The sequence below is a fragment of the Phyllobates terribilis genome, unplaced genomic scaffold (assembly GCF_046119375.1).
Source record: "Phyllobates terribilis strain yellow unplaced genomic scaffold, ASM4611937v1 Scaffold_3__8_contigs__length_932513732, whole genome shotgun sequence".
Taxonomy (NCBI): Eukaryota; Metazoa; Chordata; class Amphibia; order Anura; family Dendrobatidae; genus Phyllobates; species Phyllobates terribilis.
This window is the reverse complement of record NW_027362763.1, coordinates 67,803,719-67,819,453: the sequence shown is the minus strand read 5'-3', so window position 1 is coordinate 67,819,453 and position 15,735 is coordinate 67,803,719. Positions and strand designations below refer to the sequence as shown.

Below are 15,735 nucleotides of genomic sequence, written 5' to 3'. Positions count from 1 at the left end.
ATGCATATGTCTTGGTTGAAAGCAAAGCAAAAGTGCAAAAATGCATCAAAAACGCTATGTGTGAACATAGCCCAAGATATAGAGGAGTATTTTTGTTTTTGGTTATTTATTTTGCCTTATATACCAGTCATTACCCTGGAAAGGATGTTCCTTAACATGTTTCCCAGGAAAATCCATTTTGGTTTTGTTTTTGAATGTCCGTAAAAGTGCCATAATACTCTGACAATGTTGTTGACAGCAGTGACCTGAGAGTCAGAAATGCTTCCAGGGGTCTTCCCCATGCTGTTCCCATGTCATTTGAGCACTGTTCCCATCGATTTGGGCAATTTTTAGGCCCTCTGCAGACTGCCGGGGGGAGCCACATGAAAAATACTTGCGTTTCCCATAGACTTACATTGGGTTCGTTGCTCGGGTCAAGCACCTGAGTATTCCAATGTGCTCAACCTGATCAACAAGTACCCAAGCATTTTAGTGCTCTCTCATCACTAGATTTTATTTCTCTTTTTATACACCCTAAAATCTTGTTTTCTTTTGCAGCTGCTGCTTTACATTGAGTACTGCTGCTCAGCTTACTTCTAACCAGAATACCCAAATCCTTCTCCAGTTCTGTAGTCCCAAGTATGCTCCCATTTAATGTATATGTAGCAATAAGATTACTACGTCCTAGGAGCATTACTCTACATTTATCTACATTAGCATCTGAAACAACGGATACTGGAAGCCTGTGCTAGCATTTCTTGTTTCATTGACAATCAAACACAATGGGCAGCACTTTGAACACATTTTATAAGTGGTCATAAACTTGTAAAAAAATTCATGAAAGAATTTAGTTATGTTAAAACCAAGCACACCATTGTTTTTCTTATGAAATTCTTGATAAGTTTGATGTGTCAAATGACATTCTTCCCATTGACAAAAATAAAGTTGGATCCAAAATGGCCAACTTCAAAATGGCCGCTATGGTCACCACCCATCTGGAAAAGTTTTCCCCCTCCCATATACTAATGTGCCACAAACAAGAAGTTGATATCACCAACCATTCCCATTTAATTTAGGTGTATCCATATAAATGTCCCACCCTGTACATTGTCGCAGCTACCCCCAATGTTGTCATTGAGTACAGGTTTTAAGTTGGATTTAACAAAAATACACACCCCTCCATTTTTTTGTATTTCCTGTCCTTTCAAAATATAGTTATCCCTCTATGTTTGCACCCAGTCATGGCTTTCATCCAGCCAGGATTCCGTAATACCCACCACATTGTATTCTGTGACCGACATAACAGTTTCCAGCTCAGCCATTTTGTTTGCAAGACTTCTTGCATTTGCTAGCAGACATTAAATACAATTAGCACATTTCCCACTCCTACTTAGCTCCCTACTTTCCTTGCATTTTCCAGCCTCCCCTAGATTCTCTATAGGCCCTGCTGTCCCAATCTCTCTGTCTACTCTATCTAACCCCTTATAAACATGAATACCCTCCTTCCCCCCAGATTCTATTTCAAAAGCTCCTCCATCCGTCTGACCATTTTTCCCCCAGCAGAGCTGCACCCTTCCCATTCAGATGTATCCCATCCCTACTGTAGAGCATGTAGCCGACAGCAAAGTCGGCCCAGTTCTCCATGAACCCAAACCCTTCTAACTCGCCGCCGTGGAGTACTCGGCAGCCGGGCCTCTGGTTGCTGGGGGATATCACAGTAGCCTGCCCGGTCCATGACCCAGGGCGGTCAGTAAAAGGGCGAATAGTTATAGGGGATTTAAAGTGTTCGTGATGCCACCTGTGGAATGCGGCCAAGGGATGCCACCGCTGCGGAGCAGTCCTCTGGAGCTGGTGTTGCGGCAGCAGGGATGGTGTGGCTCTCCACAGGTAGAGCTCCAGGGCAGCGTAGGGGTAGATGGTGGATGCTGGGGAGATGGGACCCAGCCAGGTCAGAGGAAGAACAGACACACACACCAGGGCTAGTTTCAGTACCTTTACTGCAGATCGTAGTCAGGTACGGTCCGGGGCACTTGTAGGTGGTGTGCACTTCTGATCTTGCTCCCCAGTGAGCGGATGTAAGGCCTCCTTTCTGTATCTTCCTGTCTCTCTACCTGGAGCTTCTAACCTGCCTGGAACAGGGTCTAGCTCCCTTGATGTTTCTCTCACCCGTCTTGCTTGGCGGCGAGGGCTTTCTCACAGGTTACCATGATCCCTGGACACTGGGGCCTTCGTGGCACCTAGTCCTCTGAGTGTGCGCTATTCACGGGTGGACTGAGGGATATGATATCCTCCTCAATATGCCGCATTCCCTACTGGGCATATAAATCCCAATAGGCTCGGGCCCGGTGCCCGGCTTGCAACAGGGGATGAACCCTCTGTTGTTCCTCTGTCCCTCATGGCTCTTCTCTTCCTTCTTGCCTTCTAGCCCACTCTAGGCTCTCCCTGGCCAGACTAGCCCGCAGTTTGGGCCTAGCCTGGCTTTCAGCCTCACAGACTTCAGCTTGTCTGGTACTGCAGCATCATGTTACACTGCTTCCCACTGACTGACTTCCTGAACTCCATCCCCCAGTATTTATATACCTGACAGGGCTCCATCTAGTGGACTTGGGTGGAGGTGTCTGCATGTATTGAGGCCACTGGGGAGAATCCCATCTGTGCAACACCAAGGAGTTCTGTGACAGCCTGCAGCAGCAGGGCGTCACACTACCTTCCAGCATCAATTTCTGAGCTTATTTATCTCCCTAAGCTCCCGCTGTCTTTCTAGTGACGCATGTGGCACCAGCAGGGTTTCTGAAAATACCACCTTATAATAGCAGCAGTGCACAACAGACTTCTATGACATGTGCCCTGCTGTATTTGTGTGGACCTCAATAATGGCACAAGAAAAAAAAATCTGCTGTAAGGTCAATTTCACAGCCACACAGGACATTTGCTTCCTAAACTATCTGACTTAGAAGCAACCGCCTAGCTAACTAGCTAAATCTCTCAGTATGCGGTAGCACTGTCAGCAGCAGCCTCTTTGACCTGTTATAATCACAAAATGGCACTAACACAACATGTCTGCTCTTTATAGAGAGAGAGACGTGATTTCAGCAGCCAATGGCACAAGCCCTTATGTTTGGATAGTGTGGATGTGGATGCCTCCTGCGCCCTGATTATCTAGCTGCGATGGGCACAAATAAAGTTGGGGAAAAAGAAAGATTACAAGAGAGACGCTCCTCTGAGCTCTTCCAAGCTCTCCCCAGTTCCGGGTGGTGGAACCTCTGTGCTTGCAAGCAAGGAGGGACCAGAGGGGCGTAATTAAGTGCCTACTCGGACCGACCCAGGTTACACGGCGGTTTAGTCGACTCCGTGAACCAAGGAAGGACCGGGCAGGTGAACCAGGTGCCACTCTGGGATCGACCTTGTGTGAGAGCAGGTGACTCCAATGGGTCAGATGACTGGAGCTTACTGGTACAGCAAATGAGCATGGCAGGTAGGCTGGCAGGTGATCCAGGTAGACAAGCAGGCGGGTACGGCGGATAGCCAGACAGGTACTCCGAGTAAACGAGAAGGCGGGTATGGTAGGTAACTGGCAGGTGCTCCTGGTTGGCAGGCTGGCGAGCACAGGTAAGGTGCTCCGGGTAAGCAGGTGCTCCGGGTAAGCAGGCAGGCGGGCATGGCAGGTAATCTGGCAGGTGCTCCGGGTAAGTAGGCAGGCGGGCACAGCGGGTAAATGGCAGGTGCTCCGGGTAGGCAGGCTGGCGGGCACGGCTGATAGGCAAACTGGTGGGCAGGACTGGTAGACAGACTGGCGGGCAAGGAACCTGAGGGCTGAGGTGAGTGTGCACACAAACAACAACCTTGCACAGGCACCTCCATTTTGGAGGAGGTGCTTAATATACAGGCAGTGCTCCGGCCATTGGCCGGGGACTCTTTAGGATGGTGCGCGTGGCCCCTTTAAGAGGGAGCGCGCGCCCCCAGCTAATCACAGAGCCTGGGAAGCTGCGCTCCATAGCAGCAGGGGAACAGGAAGATGCCGGACCGGGACCTCGGCGGTGAGGGGAACGGCATCTCTGTCCGGTAGAAGGCAGAGACGCCGATGCTACACCCAGCGCCCCCCCTCATCAAACACGTCCGCCTGCTAATCATACACCACCACTATCCTAGCTAAAGTGATAAAAATACTTTAGTTGCAATTTTTACAGAATTTTACCGATTTTAACCTATTTTAAAAAAAAATGCTTGGGTTTCTAATCACGAATCCATATGTGCCATATTCGTGCCAAATTTTGAAATTTGTGATCATTTTTTGAACATATTCGCTCATCACTACTGATGACCGCCGTGCTTGTCATTACGATCCTTCTGTGAAAGCCAGCTTGTAGCAGGAGCTCATAGGAGATTTAGATTTTTGCTATACATAGCAATGCTGTAGCACTGTTATATACAGCACAAATGATCAAATGATTGCAGCTTCAAGTCCCAATGGGGACTATGAAATCACATAAAAAGAGAAAAAAATGCGTTTAAATATCTGAAAAAAAGGAAAAAAAAATGTGTTTTAAACACCCCCTTTTTTCCCTATTTAAAAGTAAAGCAATTAAAAAAACATACAAAATACATATTTCTCGCCGCACTCTTAAAAGTCCAATATATCAAAATATAAATCAAATGGCTCCAATTGCTAAATTGTGTAACTATAAAAAAAAAATTGAAACTCTAGAATTACATTTTTTAGTTGCCGCAACATTGCAAAACAATGCAATAAAAGGCGATCAAAGCATTGTATCTACCTCAAATTGGTATACGGTAAATAAAATGGTATCAGCTCAGGGCGCAAAAAATAAACCCTCACACAGCCCCATATACCAAAAAATGAAAATGCTAAAGGTCTCAGAAAATGGAGATAAAAAAAAAAATTGTTTTCTAACAAAATTCCGAAAAAAAATTTCACGACTTAAATTTAAAAAAAAAAAAAAAAACTATACATGTTTGGTATCTTCATACTCATATTGACTTGGAGACTCATATTGTCAGGTCAGTTTTACCATATAGTGAACATGGTACATAAGCAAAAACAATTATGGAATTGCACTTTTTTTGCAATTTCAACGCCCATAGAATTGTGTTCCTGTTTTCCAGTGTATCACATGATAAAATGACTGATGTTATTCAAAAGTAGAACTTGTCCTGCACCAAAAACAAACCCTCATATGGATATGTGGATGGGAAAAAAAAAAGTTATGGCTCTTGTAAGAAGGGGAGGAAAAATGAAAACGAAAAAAATAGAAAATCGTAAGAACATGAAAGGGTTAATCTGAGCGTTGTTCTAAAGATGTACCGTGGCCGCCGCACTGAAAGCTCATCTACCTTGAGAAAATTAACTTATTTCTTCCCGAGAGCTGCTGACTCAGTCATAAAAAACCCTATGAACTGAGCAATGACTGAAGTCCTTCTGGCCCGTCTGTACGGCTGAAAGCCGATAGGAGAATCCCCAATGAAGGCCATCGTGTAAGTGAGGCGGAGTTCAGATGAGTGTTTGCACATTCATCCAAAAAAAATACTGACCAAATACTCAACATGTTCACGTGGCCTTGTATTGTGGTTTCAGCTTAGCCCACGTTCACTCGTTGAGTATTTGGTAAGTTTTTTACCTCAGTATTTGTACGCCAAAACCAGGAATGGGTGAAAAATACAGAAGTGGTGACGTGTTTCTATTATTATTTTCCTTTGATTGTTCCACTCCTGGTTTTGGCTTACAAATACTGATTTAAAATACTGACCAAATACTGAATGTGCGAACGTGGCCTTACAAACTACTGCAACTCCTGAACCCTCTGATTTTCGTCCACGATGAGGCCCATCTTGGAAACTAGACCCACATGTGGATGCGCAAAGATCATTTGGAATGTCGAATTTCTATTATTTTAGGACTGTGATGAGATGATGCATGGAAATGCTGACAGTCACCAGGTGAAAACGATTAACATCTGCTCGGAAGAACACAGGAAAACAATCTGCAATTAAGATTTATACAAACAGGAGAAACCAGTTAATCCAGAATAATGGGACGCGGGTGTATTCAAGGTTAAAGGAGGGAGCAAAAACAAGTTATTAACACCCATCGGAACAGCACAAGCTGTAAAATCTGAGTGGAAAAGATGTCTTCAGCCTGAGCTGGTGAGTCTATTCAACCTATACTTGCCAATTGTCAATGATCTTTTAGCGTATGTGCCCACAATCCGGAGCCGCCTGCGGTCCCGATGCTGCATTACGCAAATGAGTGGTGGCAAATTATTAATTTTTTTATTTTTCCACATGCGGATTTTCCTCATAGATGTTCAGTCTATGGGAAAAGTCCACATGTGGACCCGCAAGAGAGATTGACATGCTGCGGTTCTGAAAAACGCGCCGCATGTCAGTTTCCACAGGTGATCCGCAGGTGCACAGATGAATGCATAGTGGAAATGGGATTTCTAGAGATCCTATTCACTATGCTGTAACATCTGGTTGCTGCGGGTTTGACGTTGCATAAACATACAACTTCTAACCCACAGCGGCTTCGGATCTTGTGCTCATAACCTAGAAGGAATCTGCCAAGTCAAAAAATGCTATTAACCTGTAGATATGGGATTAATCTGTAAGTTAACAGTGCGGCGGCGGCACTGAGACTCCGGCTGCAAGGAGAAAATGAACTTCATTTCCCCCGGCAGCTTCTGGCTTTCAGTTGTAAAGGAGCAGCTGGTGCGGCCGTAACCATGACTAGGTACTGACTGACAACCGGCTCTGAAGTGATCGGGTTGTTAGTGCGTATGCTTTTTTTTTTTTTTTAACCTTTAACCCCTTTACCACCTGAGGTTTTTGTGTCTTCATTTTTGCTCCCCCTTCTTTCCAGAGCTATGACTTTTATTTTTCCATTAATATGGACATGTGAGGGCTTGTTATTTGCAGAATGAGTTGTACTTTTGAACAAAACCATTGGTCTTACCATATCGTGCACTGGAAAATGTGAAGAAAATTCCAAGTGTGGTGACATTGCAATTCCATAATTGTGTGTGTCATTTTTTTTTTTTACCATGTTCATTGAATACTAAAACTGACCTGTCGATCTGATTCTCCAGGTCATTACGAGTTTGGATTTTTTTTCAGCAGTTAAATAAAAAAAGAACCTATACAAAGTTTGGAAGAAAAAATAAATAAATGGCACACTTTTTCAGGATCTGGGGCAGGGTGAGTGCTTATTCTTTGCATGCCAAGCTGACGTTTTTATTGATACCATTTTGGTGTAGATATGTTTTGATCGCCCTTTATTGCAATGTTGCGACGACCAAAAAAACGTAATTCTGGCGCTTTTGATTTTTTTTTTTACCGATCGGATTAGTTATTTTTATTTTATTGATAGATCGAGCGATTCTGAGCGCTGCGATAACAACTGTGTTTTTTTTTTTATTTTATTTTTTTCAATTATGTTATTTTGAATGGGGCAAAAGGGGGGGGTGATTTGAACGTTTTTATTTTTTTACATTTTTAAAAACTTTTTTTTACATGCTTCAATAGTCTCCATGCGTGACTAGAAGCTGGGATTTTCTGATCGCCAGTGCTACACATAGCAGGCTTCAGTCCTTTTTATGTGTAACAAAAATGCCCATCTGCTACGAATGCTGACCACAGGGCAGCGCTCATAGCAGTTCAGGAGTGACAGTTACAGGGGTCTCCTGCAGACCCCGGGATGTCATGCCAACCCATCAGCGACCCGCGATCATGTGACACGGTCGCCGATGGGCAGGTCTTATGACTCGTTTCTGGCGTGGCCTTGTTAAATGCCGTTGTTGGAGTTTGACAGTGACATTTAACATGTTAACAGCCGCGGGTGGATCGCTATTCCACCCGCGGCTGTTGGGGACATATGACAGCTGATCAGATCAGCTGTCGTGTGTCAGAAAAGATGCAGGCTCAGCGCCGGAGCCCTCATCAAATGGAGAGAGACGACCTTAGATGTAACTATACGTCCAAGGTCATAAAGGGATAAGGCCACGTGCACACGTTCAGTATTTGATCAGTATTTCTAAACCAATACCAGGAGTGGAACAATCAGAGGGAAAGTGTAATAGAAACCCATCACCACTTCTGCATTTTTCACCCACTTCTGATATTGGCTTACAAATTCTGATGTAAAATACTGAACATGTGAATGTGGCCTAAGGCTAGGTTCCAATGATGAGATTTTGGTGAGTTCTTCATGTTGCCGATTTTCTGCACCTATTAGGTTACTTGTGTGTTTTAACATGCGTTTTTGATGCTGCTGTTTTTGTCTCTGATGTTTTGTTTTATATCTGCCTTTTTTTGCTACTTCCTGGTATTTGGCTTTGACAACTTAATTAACATACTCAGGTGTGGATTACATATCTTGTAAGCGTTTCGGCCACAGAAACACACTAAAAATGCATGTGCATTTTTTCACAGCAGGTCAATTTACAGTGGCTCGAGAAAGTATTAACCCCCCCTTGGCATTTTTCATTGTTTTGCTACCTTACAACCTGGAATTTCACAGTTGTTGTGGTCTTTTTTTTGAGGTTTTGCATCAGTTGATGCCTACAACTGAGCATTTGGATTTCTTTTTATTGTGAAGCAAACAACAAATAGGACAAAATAACTGAAAACTTCAGTGTGTATAACTACACTGTGTTCCAAATTATTATGCAAATAATATTTTCTCAGATTTTCCCAAATTACCTATATGAATTGCAGTCATTGTAATTTTCCAGTCAAATAACTATTAGAGTACAATTGAAAGGTTTTTGTACAAACTGCCTATGATAACAGTATATTTTTTAAAGAATAAAAAACTCAAACTGCACTCAAAATACATGTTCCAAATTATTATGCACAGCAGAGTTTTCAACCTTTTCATTTTAATAAAGAACAAAAAAAAAACTATTTTTGAAATTATAAGCATTAGCAGGTTATTACAAACTGAAATCAAACAGTGTTCAACATAAAACTTTATTCTAGGTGATGTTACATTTGTACATAGGACCGCTTGTTTGAAAGGAGCTTCTGAACTCTCTCGTCCATTGAATTTGTCAGGTTTTGGATGGTTTCTGCTTCAATTGTTTTGCATGAACACAGAATACCCTCCCAGAGCTGTTGCTTAGATGTGAACTGCCTCCCGCCATCATAGACACTCCTTTTGATGATGCTTCAGAGGTTCTCAATGGGGTTGAGGTCAGGGGAGCATGGGTGCCACACCATAAGTTTGTCACCTTTTATGCACATAGCAGCCAGAGATGCAGATATGTTATGTGCAGCATGAGACGGGGCATTATCATGCATGAAATGATCTCGATGGTTCAGATGGATGGAGTGGAGAATGGCTGGTTGATGGACACTCCATGCAAACACGGCTACGGCGCTAACAAGGAGGAGGTGGAGGAATGTTTTGGGCTGGAATCATGGGGACAGAGATTGTCGGCCCTTTTAGGATCCCTGAAGGGGTAAAGATGAACTCCATAAAGTATGTTGAGTTTCTCAAACATCACTTCCTTCCATGGTTCAAGAAGAAGAACCGTGCATTCCGCAGCAAGATCATTTTCATGCATGATAATGCCCCGTCTCATGCTGCACATAACACATCTGCATCTCTGGCTGCTATGGGCATAAAAGGGGACAAACTTATGGTGTGGCACCCATGCTCCCCTGACCTCAACCCCATTGAGAACCTCTGAAGCATCATCAAAAGGAGTGTCTATGATGGCGGGAAGCAGTTCACATCTAGGCAACAGCTCTGGGAGGGTATTCTGTCCTCATGCAAAACAATTGAAGAAGAAACCATCCAAAACCTGACAAATTCAATGGACGAGAGAGTTCGGAAGCTCCTTTCGAACAAGGGGTCCTATGTGCAAATGTAACATCCCCTAGAATAAAGTTTTGAGTTGAAAACTGTTTGATTTCAGTTTGTAATAACCTGCTAATGCTTATAATTTCAAAAATGACCATTTTTTTGTTCTTTATTAAAATGAAAAGGTTGAAAACTCTGCTGTGCATAATAATATGGAACATGCATTTTGAGTGCAGTTTGAGTTTTTTATTTTTTTAAAAATATACTGTTATCATAGGCAGTTTGTACAAAAACCTTTCAATTGTACTCTAATAGTTATTTGACTGGAAAATTACAATGACTGCAATTCATATAAGTAATTTGGGAAAATCTGAGAAAATATTATTTGCATAATAATTTGGAACACAGTGTATTCACCCCTCTAATGTCTGTACTTTGTAGAGTCTCCTTTTGCAGTAATTACAGTTGCAAGTCAATTTGGATAAGTCTCTGAGATTTTCTCATCTTGCCACAGACATTGTTGCCCATTCCTCAAGACAAAACTGCTCCAGCTCCTTCAAGTTATATGGTTTCTTCTGATGAACAGAAATCGTCAAGTGTGTCCACAGATTCTCAATCAGATAAAGGTCTGGGCTTTGGCTCGACCCCCTCCAAAATATTTACAATAGTTTCCCCTTAAACCATTGAAATATTGCTTTAGTAGTATGCTTTCAGTCATTGCCTTGTGGGAAGGTGAGCCTCCATCCCAGTCTCATATCACTGACAGACTGAAATCAATTTTGCTACACAATATCCTTGTATTTCGCACCATCCATCTTCCCCTTGACTTGGATAATTTTCACTCTCCCTACTACTTGAAAACATGCCCACAGCACGATACTGCCACCACCATGTTTCACTGCGGGGATGGTGCTCTTGGGGTTATGAGCTGTGTTGTTTTGGCGCCTGACATAGCGTTTACTTTGGTGGCCAGAAATTAAAATTTTGGTCTCATTTGAACACAGCACCTTCCTCCATACATTTGGGGAGTCTCCCTTGTGTCTTTAGACAAACTGAAAATCAGCCTTACATTTTGTGTGTGAGTAAAGGCTTTTGTATGCCCACTCTTCCATAAAGGCCACCTCTATGGAGTGTACGGCTTATTGTGGCCGTATGGACAGATACTCTTGTCTCTGCTTGGGAACTCTGCAGCTCCTTCAGGGTTACCTTTTGGGGCTGTGTGCTGCCTCTCTGATTTAATGCCTTCCTTGCCTGGTCTGAAAGTTTTGGTGGGCAGCTCTCTGCCTTGACTTGTTTGGAGATCTCCATGGTGTTGTTTGGTTAGTGGTGCCTTTTGCTTAATGGTGTGGCAGCCTCTGAAAAGGTATATGGGTATATACCGACAGACCATGTGACACTTGGATTGCACACAGGTGTACTTCCTTGCAGTAAACATGTGACTTTTATGAAGGTAATTTCTTGTACCAGAAATGTTTAAGGGCTTCTTAGTAAAAGAGGTGAATACATACATACACACATACATACATACATGACAATTTTTATTGATTTGATCCCATAAATTTAAGCCTATTTTTTCACTTCACCAATTTAAGATTATATTTCTGATGCATCATACACAAATCTGATTACAAAAATATTTAAACACAGGGGCAGACATATCATTGATGCAAACAAAAAGGAGCCCAAGAGGTTATGAGGGCCCCTTTCTACCTCCTGTAGAGAGCTGAGGGAGGAACTGGAAGTAGACACACAAATTGTACTGCAAGTTCAACTGAAATGTCAATTAGTCTTCAATCCTATTTCCAACTGATTTTGATCATCATTTATATTATCATTAGTGATGAGCAAGCACTAAAATGCTCGGGTACTCGTTTCTCGAGTCTAGCAAATTGGCGTACTCGGTCCAAGTAATGAGCCCAATGTAAGTCTATGGGAAACTCGAGCATTTTTCCAGCGTCTCCCCCAGGCGGTCTGCAGAAAGCCTAAAAATTGCCCAAATTGATGGGAATAGTGCTCAAATAACATGGGAACAGCATGGAGAAGAAAGACCCCCTGGAAGCATTTCTGACTCCCAGTTCACTGCTGTCAACAACGTTGTCAGAAGTATTACGCCACTTTTACGGACTCAGAATAAAACATGCAAAAAATTAAACCAAAATGGATTTTCCTGGGAAACATGTTAAGGAACATCCTTTCCAGGGTAATGACTTGTATATAAGGCAAAAAAAAACAAAAACAAAAATACTCCTCCACACGTAGCGTTTTTGATGTGGTTTTGAACTTTTGCATTGCTTTCAACCAAGACAAATGCATTCACCAGGAAAAGTCATTTTAACATTTTACAAGCTTATCTGGCCATGTGGTGTGTGACACATCATCAGACACATCCTGTTTTATTTATTATGGAGGAACTTTGAAAATCACAAAGCCTATTTTTATACGGCCATCAGTCGGCCCTCGCTATTGTTAAAGAGCCATCAGCCGGGTATGCTTTGTTGTTCCCATTATGAACGAGTGGGTCTCCTATGCTGTTATTGGGTATGCAGTGAATGCAAGGGCTGCCAAAAATTTGGAGGCACTCCAATGCCCCTTGCAAGAGACGTAGATATGTTGATATGGTACATATGGTGGTGGAGGATGAATATGCAGAGAAGGAGTAGGAGAAGAGAAATTAGACAAAATCAGGAAGCATATACCCATGTCTGAGGTGAATGGAAATAGAGTTAGACCTCCCAAAAAAAGACACTGTATTTGAGTATGTTATGCTGCTATCATTTGGTGGTGTTGAGAAGTCAGGCCCAATCCAGCCCTTGTTCATTTTTATAAGAGTCAGCCTGTCAACATTTTCAGTTGACAGAAGGATGCGCATATCGGTTATAATTCCACTGGCGGCACTAAACACCCGCTCTGACAAAATTGCTAGCGGCAGGGCAGGCTAGGACCTCCAAGATGTAGAGAGCCAGTTCATGCCACGTATCCAGCTTGGATACCCAATAATTATAAGGCACAGAGGAATCACGGAGGATGTTGGTACTGCAGGCAAGGTACTCCCTCAGTATCTTCCCAAACTTTGCACTCCTTGTGAGAGTACCCCCGCCTCAGTGCCTGTGCGATGGGAGGGTCTGAGAAAACTCTCCCAGAACTTTGACAGTGTTCCCCTGCCTCTGCTGGATTGCATTTGTGGCTCTCTTGCCTGTACTCCTTGGTTGTCCAACGAACTGTGAACTCTGCCACCAGCATTTTCAGATGGGAATTTTTTTTAATAGCTCGGCAACAAGGGCCTTCTGGTACTGCCCCATTTTATTAGGCCTGTCCTGCAAAGGAATAAGAGACATAAAGTCTCCCTGTAGCGTGGGTCTAGAAGCGTCACCAACCAGTAATGACTGTCACCCAAAATTTGGACAATGTGAGGCTCATGGGAAAGGCAGCGTAACATATACTCAGCCATGTGTGCCAGACTGCAAAGAGGCAAGGCTTCCGTGTCCTCACCAAGAGGACGACTGACCATGCTCTCCTCCTCATCCTCCTCCTCTTCCTCCTCCTCCCTGTCCTCAGGCAATCCACGCTGAACAGACGGTGGCAGTTGTGCATGTAGTACCGTCTATAGCGCAGGAAACTGGCTACTGTTCTTCCTTCTCCTCTTCCTCTTTTTCACCCAATCCACGTTGGGATGAGATGAGGCTGGACTGTGTGTAATCAACCTGTATGGTTCGTTGTTCCATCTCATTGTGTTCTGCCTGCAATGCATGCTCTTTAATTGAGAGTAGAGAACGTTTCAGAAGACAGAGAAGTGGGATGGTGATGCTAATTATGGTGTCATCGCCGCTCACCATATTGGTGGAGTCCTCAAAGTTTTGGAGAATGGTACATATGTCTGACATCCATTTACACTCCTGAGGTCTTATGTGTGGAGTCTGACCTGAATACCAACCACCATTCAGTGAGCCGGAGGCTGCAAACGCTGCTGAAGCACAATAAGAGCGGCGGAAGCTGTAGCTGACTTTCTAAAATGGGCACACACGCGGCGTACTTTGACAAGAAAATTTGACATATCTGGGTAGGTTTTGTGAAACCACTGAATCATGACGTTAAGTCCATGGGCCAAGCATGGTAGGTGTGTGAGCTCGCCTCAGAGCTGCCACCAGGTTCCGGCCATAGTCACACACGACCATGCCTGGCTGTAGGTTCAGAGGTGTCAGTCCCATATCTGCTAGCTCTTTCAGAACTGTCCTCAACTCTTCAGCATTGTGTGGTTTGTCACCTAAGCATATTAGCTTAAGCACAGCTTGTTGCCGCTTGGTCGAGGCAGTGCTTCCACCTTGCGACTGTTGTGGTCATTTCGGAGATGGATGAGGAGGAGGTGCAGGAACTGTAGAACGTGGTGGCAACCATGATTGACCCAGGGCCCACAGTCCACAGCGTCAGGAGGACGTGTTCCGTCCCAAGGTCCGACTGGGTCCCGGCTTCCACTATGTTAACCCAATGTGCCGTCAACGAGATGTACCATCTCTGCCCACAAGCACTTGTCCATGTGTCCATGGTTAGGTGGATTTTCCTAGTAACTGCTTTGTTGAGGGCACATCTAATGTTGTGGGATACTTGCTTATGTAATTCGAGGATGGCACACCGGGCAAAATAATGGCAGCTGGGAGCCGAGTAAAGAGGGACAGCCGCAGCCATCAGGTTGCGGAAAGCTTCCGTCTCCACGAGCCTAAAAGGCAACATTTTGAGCACAAGCATTCGCGAAATGTGTGAACTTAACAGTGTGGCCTGTGGGGCGTTAGCTGCATATTTGCGCTTGCATTCCATGGACGGGTATAGGAACAACTGAACACTGCGCTGGGACAAGGACATGGACGTGCTTGCTGCTGCTGCTAGTTGAGACTGTTCAACGACAGGTGCAGGGCAGGAGGCATGCACCATGGACAGGGGATTGGCGTGCACGCACAACAGCGGAACAAGCAGTGGTGTCACCCACAGACACTGTTGCTGGACCCTGGGGTTCAGCTCACTTTGTGGGGCACTTTGCTGCCATGTCCCTGATCATGCTGGTGGTGGTCAGGCTGCTAGTTTTTGCTACCCCTGCTGATGCTGGCCTGGCAGGTGGTACAAATGGCCTTTTTTGTGTTATTGGCATATTCTTTAAGAAACAACCAGACTCTGGAAGACCTAACAGTTGTACTTGCAACTTCCGTAGTGTTGATGTTATGGGGAACGGCTGCCCGCCTTCTGTCTGTGGCCACCACACTGCTTCTTCTTGCCTGTTGTAGTGCTATGCCTCCATCCCCCTGTGTGCTGCTGTCCTCGCTCTGCATGTCACTGTGGCGCCCTGCTGCGCAAGGTGCCACAGAACCCAGAAGGGTGCATAGATGGATTTCTCCACAAGACGCCCTCACTACATGCAAACACCTCTACCTTCCACCTCATACCAGCAGAGGGAGCCCTGATAGGGATATATAAAGGGAAGGTAGAGCCAGGCAGCTCAGTTAGCTTCTAGTAGTCTAAAGTTAGTGTTCAGAGAGGAGCACGCAGGCTGCTGTTTGAGGCAAGCTAGGCCTCAAGCAGTGCTGAAGCCTAGTGAGGGCCCCGAGCGTGGCCGAAGGCGAGTGGAAGAAAGGAGTGATCAAGGTGGCAGAGGAGCATACCAGGCTCACCCCAGTATATCTACCGGACACCGGATACGAGCCTACAGGGACTCTTTACACCCAGTAGGGATAACCGGAATTCCAGGAGGACTACAGGTCCCTGGCAAATCAGAAGCTAGACACATACAGGACCAGGAACCACGAAGGCCCCGACATCCAGGGAAAGTGGTTACCAACCGAAGGTCCTACTTTAGAGCAACAGGTGGAGTAGAAAAAGCAAGACAAATAAGTGAGGCACAGTTGCAGGCTGGCCAGGAGCATACACAGAGGCAGACATGGATCAGGAGGCCT

At 44.5% G+C, this 15,735-nt stretch overlaps 1 protein-coding gene across 3 annotated transcripts in view; it reads left to right on the top strand.

The window, feature by feature from the left end:
* The first annotated feature begins 5,992 nt into the window (after nucleotides 1–5,992).
* LOC141258817 (cytochrome P450 2K4-like) overlaps nucleotides 5,993–15,735 on the top strand; it is an 87,652-nt gene continuing 77,909 nt past the window's right edge. For 2 of the 3 annotated variants that reach the window (XM_073673973.1, XM_073673971.1), the window contains exon 1: nucleotides 5,993–6,141. The gene's annotated coding sequence lies outside the window, so the exon portion shown is untranslated. Of the gene's footprint in view, nucleotides 6,142–7,082; nucleotides 7,192–15,735 lie in introns of all 3 variants that reach the window. The other variant, XM_073673972.1, reaches the window with a different exon arrangement.